Raw genomic sequence first — 10,000 nt, 5'->3', positions numbered from 1 at the left:
TGTCAGTCAGCACCATGTCTGTGTCAGTCAGCACCATGTCTGTCAGCACCATGTCTGTGTCAGCACCATGTCTGTGTCAGACAGCACCATGTCTGTGTCAGACAGCACCATGTCTGTGTCAGACAGCACCATGTCTGTGTCAGTCAGCACCATGTCTGTGTCAGTCAGCACCATGTCTGTGTCAGACAGCACCATGTCTGTCAGCACCATGTCTGTGTCAGTCAGCACCATGTCTGTGTCAGACAGCACCATGTCTGTGTCAGTCAGCATCATGTCTGTGTCAGACAGCACCATGTCTGTGTCAGACAGCACCATGTCTGTGTCAGACAGCACCATGTCTGTGTCAGACAGCACCATGTCTGTGTCAGACAGCACCATGTCTGTGTCAGCACCATGTCTGTGTCAGACATCACCATGTCTGTGACAGCACCATGTCTGTGTCAGCACCATGTCTGTGTCAGACAGCACCATGTCTGTGTCAGCACCATGTCTGTGTCAGACAGCACCATGTCTGTGTCAGCACCATGTCTGTGTCAGACAGCACCATGTCTGTGTCAGCACCATGTCTGTGTCAGACAGCACCATGTCTGTGTCAGCACCATGTCTGTGTCAGTCAGCACCATGTCTGTGTCAGCACCATGTCTGTGTCAGCACCATGTCTGTGTCAGCACCATGTCTGTGTCAGACAGCACCATGTCTGTGTCAGTCAGCACCATGTCTGTGTCAGTCAGCACCATGTCTGTGTCAGCACCATGTCTGTGTCAGTCAGCACCATGTCTGTGTCAGACAGCACCATGTCTGTGTCAGCACCATGTCTGTGTCAGTCAGCACCATGTCTGTGTCAGCACCATGTCTGTGTCAGTCAGCACCATGTCTGTGTCAGCACCATGTCTGTGTCAGTCAGCACCATGTCTGTGTCAGACAGCACCATGTCTGTGTCAGTCAGCACCATGTCTGTGTCAGACAGCACCATGTCTGTGTCAGTCAGCACCATGTCTGTGTCAGCACCATGTCTGTGTCAGCACCATGTCTGTGTCAGACAGCACCATGTCTGTGTCAGCACCATGTCTGTGTCAGACAGCACCATGTCTGTGTCAGACAGCACCATGTCTGTGTCAGCACCATGTCTGTGTCAGACAGCACCATGTCTGTGTCAGTCAGCACCATGTCTGTGTCAGCACCATGTCTGTGTCAGTCAGCACCATGTCTGTGTCAGCACCATGTCTGTGTCAGCACCATGTCTGTGTCAGCACCATGTCTGTGTCAGACAGAACCATTTTCTGTGTCAGTCAGCACCATGTCTGTGTCAGCACCATGTCTGTGTCAGCACCATGTCTGTGTCAGACAGCACCATGTCTGTGTCAGTCAGCACCATGTCTGTGTCAGCACCATGTCTGTCAGCACCATGTCTGTGTCAGACAGCACCATGTCTGTGTCAGTCAGCACCATGTCTGTGTCAGCACCATGTCTGTGTCAGCACCATGTCTGTGTCAGACAGCACCATGTCTGTGTCAGACAGCACCATGTCTGTGTCAGCACCATGTCTGTGTCAGCACCATGTCTGTGTCAGACAGCACCATGTCTGTGTCAGTCAGCACCATGTCTGTCAGCACCATGTCTGTGTCAGACAGCACCATGTCTGTGTCAGTCAGCACCATGTCTGTGTCAGCACCATGTCTGTGTCAGTCAGCACCATGTCTGAGTCAGCACCATGTCTGTGTCAGCACCATGTCTGTGTCAGTCAGCACCATGTCTGAGTCAGTCAGCACCATGTCTGTGTCAGACAGCACCATGTCTTTGTCAGCACCATGTCTGAGTCAGTCAGCACCATGTCTGTGTCAGACAGCACCATGTCTTTGTCAGCACCATGTCTGTGTCAGCACCATGTCTGTGTCAGTCAGCACCATGTCTGTGTCAGTCAGCACCATGTCTGTGTCAGACAGCACCATGTCTGTGTCAGTCAGCACCATGTCTGTGTCAGCACCATGTCTGAGTCAGACAGCACCATGTCTGTGTCAGTCAGCACCATGTCTGTGTCAGACAGCACCATGTCTGTGTCAGTCAGCACCATGTCTGAGTCAGCACCATGTCTGTGTCAGCACCATGTCTGTGTCAGTCAGCACCATGTCTGAGTCAGACAGCACCATGTCTGTGTCAGCACCATGTCTGTGTCAGCACCATGTCTGTGTCAGTCAGCACCATGTCTTTGTCAGCACCATGTCTGTGTCAGCACCATGTCTGAGTCAGACAGCACCATGTCTGTGTCAGTCAGCACCATGTCTGTGTCAGCACCATGTCTGTGTCAGTCAGCACCATGTCTGTGTCAGACAGCACCATGTCTGTCAGCACCATGTCTGTGTCAGACAGCGATCATTTGACTTCCCTTGATAAAAGAGTATGAAATAATGGCCAATCAGTGCTGAGCTAAACTAAGCTCCACTGTGACTAGTCGTGGCGCCCCAAAAAAAGTGTCAAGGAAAACCAGCTTGAATTGTTGCATCTCGTTGTGTTGTTGTCTTCCGGTGTCTAGCTAGCTAACGTTGGCCCTTTCCTAAATTAGGGATTTGGACTTGTGGTTTTACGTCATTCTCCATACTGGCCAATGACTATAATGGTGATTCTGACCCAACTATAGATTCATACATTGTGCCTCTGGCCTGAGAGGATGGAAGTTGAATGTGGAGCTAGTTGTAGAAGGCTAATGTTAACTAGCTAATCGTTGCCCAGGAAAGGAAGTTAGAATAGCGAGCAAGCATTTTAGCCAGGTAACCAAGGACAACAAAAAATGTAAAGGTTGTACTGTATGACAGAGGGATGGACAGTTTCACCACCTTACGTTTCTCTTCAGGTAGGGTGAGTCACCATGACAACGCGAGGATGGCGTTGGCGTTTCTCTTCAGGTAGGGTGAGTCAACATGACAACGGGAGGATGGCGTTGGGGTTCCTCTTCAGGTAGGGTGAGTCACCATGACAACGGGAGAATGGCGTTGGGGTTCCTCTTCAGGTAGGGTGAGTCACCATGACAACGGGAGGATGGCGTTGGGGTTCCTCTTCAGGTAGGGTGAGTCACCATGACAACGGGAGGATGGCGTTGGGGTTCCTCTTCAGGTAGGGTGAGTCACCATGACAACGGGAGGATGGCGTTGGGGTTCCTCTTCAGGTAGGGTGAGTCACCATGACAATGGGAGGATGGCGTTGGGGTTCCTCTTCAGGTAGGGTGAGTCACCATGACAACAGGAGGATGGCGTTGGGGTTCCTCTTCAGGTAGGGTGAGTCACCATGTTTTTTCTACTTGCATGAACTCATGCACACGCACACTCAAATCAGAACCATGGACAGCCACATCATATTAAGCTTTTGTTGATTGGACTCAATATTTTGTTGGTATCTTTTAGTTGTCACTGTGTTGGACGAAGCAGAGGGGATGTGGTGATGTTGAAGAGGTGCTGGAATAGTGGACGCTGCTCCTGTTTTCATGTAGCCATCGTGTGTTAAATATGTACGTTGAAAACATAGATGGTTAGTGTGTGTAACTAGTTCCCCAGCCTTCTTTAGGTAAAGACGCCCAAATAATCATTTCTAGTTGAGTGAACATATCAGACAATTTGACCAAACACATCATTTTAAGTTGACTGAATTCTCTGAAGTTGGAGATAAGTTTGGGCAAACACATGTTTAGTTCAACACCTAACACTTGAACTGAAAATTATAAACTTAATAATAATTAGTTGAAACAACTAGTTTGCAAGAGCTCGTTCCTAACAACCACTATGAGCCTTATCTTCAACAGGCACGAGACAACCGTTTGTTAACCGCAACAGCTCCGTTCCCTGCGCGAGACAATCTTCGGGAAGGGAGGGATCAATGGAAGAGAGAGAGAGACAGAGAGAGAGAGAGAGAGAGAGAGAGGAAAGTTTGAAGTTGGCTGGTTGCAGTGGGTGAACGAATATAGTTTTTTTTTCAGGAGGAAATGAATATAAGGAATTGCTTGCTATTTCTTTCTCCATCCGAAGGATATAATATAAGCAGATAACCAGATAAGAAAGAGAACGAAAAGGAAAGAGGGAAATAAAGTTTAAACGTTTTGATCGATTTGTTTCCCTTGTTTCAAACTGCACCTATTTCTTAACAGAAGTTGACTTCGAACCGGATAACAGTTATCGGGACAAACCAGTTCCAGTCTCTACCGTGTGCGCGCATGATATCATTACCCCATCAACCGGGTCACTGCGCGCTCCCAGACATGGACGCAGGTCCTCTCAGCAGCGGATAAGCACACGCGCTGTACCCGCGCAGTCTCGAGCCCCCTAAGCACGGGTGTGTGTGAGCCCCGTGGAGCTAAACGGTGGAGCCGGGACGGGAGGTATCGGAGCCAACCGCACTGGACAGTTCCCGGTTTACCGCGAAAGACTTTGAGCAACGAGATGGACCGAATATGGAGCTCAACGCCCGGGGCATCGCCTCCCCTCCTCCTTCTCCTCACCCTCCTCTCCATCACTGTTTTTCACGAGGCGACAGCGGCACAGGAAGGTAGGTGATCTCATCAGCGTGTTTATTACCTTTATTAACATATACATCCCACATAGACTCAGTAACAGCACGAGCTCTATTGACGGTCCCATAGAGTAGGGCTACTGATACTTTGACTTTTGTATAACACACACACGCACACGCACACGCACACGCACGCACACACACACACACACACACACACACACACACACACACACACACACACACACACACACACACACACACACACACACACACACACACACACACACACACACACACACACACACACACACACACACACACACACACACACCTGGTTTGGGCTTGTTCAGTTGCAGGGCATGCCCCTGGGGTAGGCACGTGCTCCATTCCAACCAACTATCCTGCTCAAATCCCTGGTATTTGCCAACCCAGAGCCTGTAAGTCTACTATAACCTGGTGTTATTGTCATCCAAGAGCACAAATACTGCTGTAGGTTTATCATTGACCTATAACTCAGTTTTATGAGGAAAATAGGACACAGCAGGCCTCTCTCTCTCTCTCTCTCTCTCTCTCTCTCTCTCTCTCTCTCTCTCTCTCTCTCTCTCTCTCTCTCTCTCTCTCTCTCTCTCTCTCTCTCTCTCTCTCTCTCTCTCTCTCTTTCTCACCCTCTCTCTGTCTCTGTCTCTGTCTCTGTCTCTGTCTCTCTCTCACCCTCTCTCTCTCTGTCTCTCTCTCTCACCCCCCCCCTCTCTCTCTTTCTCACCCTCTCTCTCCTCTCTCTCTCTCTCTCTCTCTCTCTCTCTCTCTCTCTCTCTCTCTCTTTCTCACCCCTCTCTGTCTCTGTCTCTCAACCTCTCTCTCTCTGTCTCTCTCTCACCCCCTCTCTCTCTTTCTCTCTCTCTCTCTCTCTCTCTCTCTCTCTCTCTCTCTCTCTCTCTCTCTCTCTCTCTCTCTCTCTCTCTCTCTCTCTCTCTCTCTCTTTCTCACCCTCTCTCTCTCTCTTTCTCTCTCTCTCTCTCTCTCTCTCTCTCTTTGTCAGAGCCCTGTGAGTTATGCTCATGGTCAACCTCAAGTGAAGGTCAAGTGTGTCTGAGTTACGGTTTTACCTGAAGAGGTTGAGTTGCTCTTTATAACTGACTGATCTCTTTATGTTTCTCTCTCTCTCTGTCTCTCTCTCTCTCTCTCTCTCTCTCTCTCTCTCTCTCTCTCTCTCTCTCTCTCTCTCTCTCTATCTCTCTCTCTGTCTCTCTCTCACCCTCTCTCTCTCTCTCTCTCTCTCTCTCTCTCTCTCTCTCTCTCTCTCTCTCTCTCTCTCTCTCTCTCTCTCTCTCTCTCTCTCTCTCTCTCTCTCTTTCTCACCCTCTCTCTCTGTCTCTGTCTCTCACCCTCTCTCTCTCTGTCTCTCTCTCTCACCCTCTCTCTCTCTGTCTCTCTTTCTCACCCTCTCTCTCTCTCTCTCTGTAGGATTCATTTGGTGTGAGTTAACAGACCTGTGTCTCAACTTGTCTTCCATACCTGTAACTGTACTCTTAACATACTGCTGCTGTACTGCATGTGTGAGAGTGCATGTGCATGTGTGTGTGTGTGCTACTGTACAAGAGTCAGATCTAGGTTTTCTAGGTTTTCTATGTTGTTGTCCTGCTACTGTGTTTCTGCATTGCTCCTTCTCTCTGGGGTTTTTGGTTGGTTTCTGTGAAGCACATTGTGACAGATGAAGGCTATCAGCCTGTGACCTGTGAACTCTAACCACGGTCTTCTTAGGTCAACTCAGGTCAGAGGGTGAACCCTGGAGTGTCTCTCTCACACCTGGGGCTGACACACACGCACACACTCGCATACACACACACTTCCACAACCCCCCTCCCCAAACCCCCCACACACCTGGTTGTCAGAGCACAACCCCCCTCCCCAAACCCCCACACACCTGGTTGTCAGAGCACAGCCCCCCTCCCCAAACCCCCCACACACCTGGTTGTCAGAGCCCTGTGAGTTATGCTCATGGTCAACCTCAAGTGAAGGTCAAGTGTGTCTGAGTTACGGTTTTACCTGAAGAGGTTGAGTTGCTCTTTATAACTGACTGATCTCTTTATGTTTCTCTCTCTCTCTGTCTCCTCTCTCTGTCTCTCTCTCTGTCTCTCCTCTCTCTCTCTCTCTCTCTCTCTCTCTCTCTCTCTCTCTCTCTCTCTCTCTCTCTCTCTCTCTCTCTCTCTCTCTCTCTCTCTCTCTGTCTCTCTCTCTGTCTCTCTCTCTCTCTGTCTCCTCTCTCTGTCTCTTTCTCCCTGTCTCTCTCTCTGTCTCCTCTTTCTCTTTCTCCACTTTCTCTCTCTCTCTCTCTGTCTCCTCTCTCTCTCTCTCTCTCTCTCTCTCTCTCTCTCTCTCTCTCTCTCTCTCTGTCTCCTCTCTCTCTGTCTCTCTCTCTGTCTCCTCTTTCTCTTTCTCCACTTTCTCTCTCTCTCTCTCTGTCTCTCTCTCTGTCTGTCTGTCTGTCTGTCTGTCTGTCTGTCTGTCTGTCTGTCTGTCTGTCTGTCTGTCTGTCTGTCTGTCTGTCTGTCTGTCTGTCTGTCTGTCTGTCTGTCTGTCTGTCTGTCTGTCTGTCTGTCTGTCTGATCTAACTGTGTGTGATCTAACTGTACTGTTAACTGACTGATGTCTCTCTCAAGTCTCTCCCTCTCAATTAAAATCAAATCAATTCAATTCAAGGGGCTTTATTGGCATGAAACATGTGTTTACATCTCCGTCACTCTATTTCTGTCTAACTCGTTAACCCACCTCTGGGCTAGGAGGTCCACCTCTGGGCTAGGGGGTCCACCTCTGGGCTAGGAGGTCCACCTCTGGGCTAGGGGGTCCACCTCTGGGCTAGGGGGTCCACCTCTGGGCTAGGAGGTCCACCTCTGGGCTAGGAGTTCCACCTCTGGGCTAGGGGGTCCACATCTGGGCTAGGAGGTCCATCTCTTGGCTATGAGGTTCACCTCTAGGCTAAGGGGTCCACCTCTGGGCTAGGGGGTCCACCTCTAGGCTAAGGGGTCCACCTCTGGGCTAGGAGGTCCACCTCTGGGCTAGGGGGTCCACCTCTGGGCTAGGAGGTCCACCTCTGGGCTAGGGGGTCCACCTCTGGGCTAGGAGGTCCACCTCTGGGCTAGGAGGTCCACCTCTGGGCTAGGAGGTCCACCTCTGGGCTAGGGGGTCCACCTCTGGGCTAGGAGGTCCACCTCTGGGCTAGGGGGTCCACCTCTGGGCTAGGAGGTCCACCTCTGGGCTAGGGGGTCCACCTCTGGGCTAGGGGTCCACCTCTGGGCTAAGGGGTCCACCTCTGGGCTAGGAGGTCCACCTCTGGGCTAGGGGGTCCACCTCTGGGCTAGGGGGTCCACCTCTGGGCTAGGGTGTCCACCTCTGGGCTAGGGGGTACACCTCTGGGCTAGGAGGTCCACCTCTGGGCTAGGGGGTCCACCTCTGGGCTAGGGGGTCCATTTGGATTTGAGACATCAACAACAAGTTTGTTGAAACAGGGAGGTATACAAACTTTGCTTCGAGAGCCTAACTGATTACACGTGATCCACATTTGAACAGTTTATAGACATTCCATGTGTACATCTGGTGGGTTGAACGAAGGACGTAGTTGGCTATTCTAGATGGCTGAGACTGTCACTATTGGCTCCTCCCTTTCATCTATTTGGCTGGGGAGAGCCAATAGTATCACTCGTCTGTCCAATTTGTAAGTCGCTCTGGATAAGAGCGTCTGCTAAATGACTTAAATGTAAATGTAAATGTCTTGAGGATGTCAGCGATTGGTCTGATGATAATGATGTCATATTGCTGAGTCCCATATTTAATGATACTTCCTGGGGCCAAAACTGTGAAGAATAAATAAAGGAAAAATACAATTAAAACAATCATAAAAACGGAGCCCAGATAGAGGAGAAATCCCATAAAACCCCACATTTTATAGAAGCATCTAGAATGGATGAAAAACCTTTCTGTTCAGTGACATCACCTTTATTGAGACCCAATTGAACCATATAACTTTATTGAGACATATCCCCTCGAACAAGAGAAATAATGCAGAGATTTTACATCCTGATTGACCCAGGGGGATATTGTCTTGGCGAGCAGCAGCATCCTGGACCGGTTCTGTCCTGGGATTGGTCAGGGCCACCTGTACCAGCTGGCTGCTGATAGGTTGAGATTTATATGTCTGGCTGGCTGTGGTATTCTAGATGTAGACAGAGAGGAAAGATAGACAGTGTGTGTGTGTGTGTGTGTGTGTGTGTGTGTGTGTGTGTGTGTGTGTGTGTGTGTGTGTGTGTGTGTGTGTGTGTGTGTGTGTGTGTGTGTGTGTGTGTGTGTGTGTGTGTGTGTGTGTGTGTGTGTGTGTGTGCGCATGTGAGTTAGTAGAACATGCTTGAAGCTACCTGGACAGGTTCCTGTGTCAGAATCATTCCTCTTCTCTCCATCCCCCTCTTCTCCTCTTCTCTCCATCCCCCTCTTCTCCTCTTCTCTCCATCCCCCTCTTTATTCTCTTCTCTCCATCCCCCTCTTCCCCTCTTCTTTCTTTCCTTCTCTCCATCCCCCTCTTCCCCTCTTAGTTCTTTCCTTCTCTCCATCCCCCTCTTCTCCTCTTCTCTCCATCCCCCTCTTTATTCTCTTATCTCCATCCCCTCTTCTCCTCTTCTCTCCATCCCCCCTTTATTCTCTTCTCTCCATCCCCCTCTTCTCCTCTTCTCTCCATCCCCCTCTTTATTCTCTTCTCTCCATCCCCTCTTCTCCTCTTCTCTCCATCCCCCTCTTTATTCTCTTCTCTCCATACCCCTATTCTCCTCTTCTCTCCATCCCCCTCTTTATTCTCTTCTCTCCATCCCCCTCTTCTCCTCTTCTCTCCATCCCCCTCTTCTCCTCTTCTCTCCATCCCCCTCTTTATTCTCTTCTCTCCATCCCCCTCTTTATTCTCTTCTCTCCATCCCCTCTTTATTCTCTTCTCTCCATCCCCCTCTTCCCTCTTCTCTCCATCCCCTCTTTATTCTCTTCTCTCCATCCCCTCTTTATTCTCTTCTCTCCATCCCCCTTTATTCTCTTCTCTCCATCCCCCTCTTTATTCTCTTCTCTCCATCCCCCTCTTTATTCTCTTCTCTCCATCCCCCTCTTCTCCTCTTCTCTCCATCCCCCTCTTTATTCTCTTCTCTCCATCCCCCTCTTTATTCTCTTCTCTCCATCCCCCTCTTTATTTCTCTTCTCTCCATCCCCCTCTTTATTCTCTTCTCTCCATCCCCCTCTTCCCCTCTTCTCTTCATACCCCTCCTTATTCTCTTCTCTCCATCCCCCTCTTTATTCTCTTCTCTCCATCCCCCTCTTCTCCTCTTCTCTCCATCCCCTCTTTATTCTCTTCTCTCCATCCACCTCTTCCCTTCTTCTCTCCATCCCCCTCTTCCCCTCTTCTCTCCATCCCCCTCTTTCCTTCTCTTCTTTCTTCTCTCCATCCCCCTCTTCTCCTCTTCTCTCCATCCCCCTC

At 49.9% G+C, this 10,000-nt stretch overlaps 1 pseudogene; it reads left to right on the top strand.

The window, feature by feature from the left end:
- Positions 1-4,063: 4,063 nt before the first annotated feature.
- LOC124020541 overlaps positions 4,064-10,000 on the top strand; it is an 87,680-nt pseudogene continuing 81,743 nt past the window's right edge.

The sequence above is a fragment of the Oncorhynchus gorbuscha genome, unplaced genomic scaffold, assembly GCF_021184085.1.
Source record: "Oncorhynchus gorbuscha isolate QuinsamMale2020 ecotype Even-year unplaced genomic scaffold, OgorEven_v1.0 Un_scaffold_850, whole genome shotgun sequence".
Lineage (NCBI taxonomy): Eukaryota > Metazoa > Chordata > Actinopteri > Salmoniformes > Salmonidae > Oncorhynchus > Oncorhynchus gorbuscha.
Note: the sequence above shows the minus strand (reverse complement) of the source record. Positions and strands in the feature narration are given on the sequence as shown.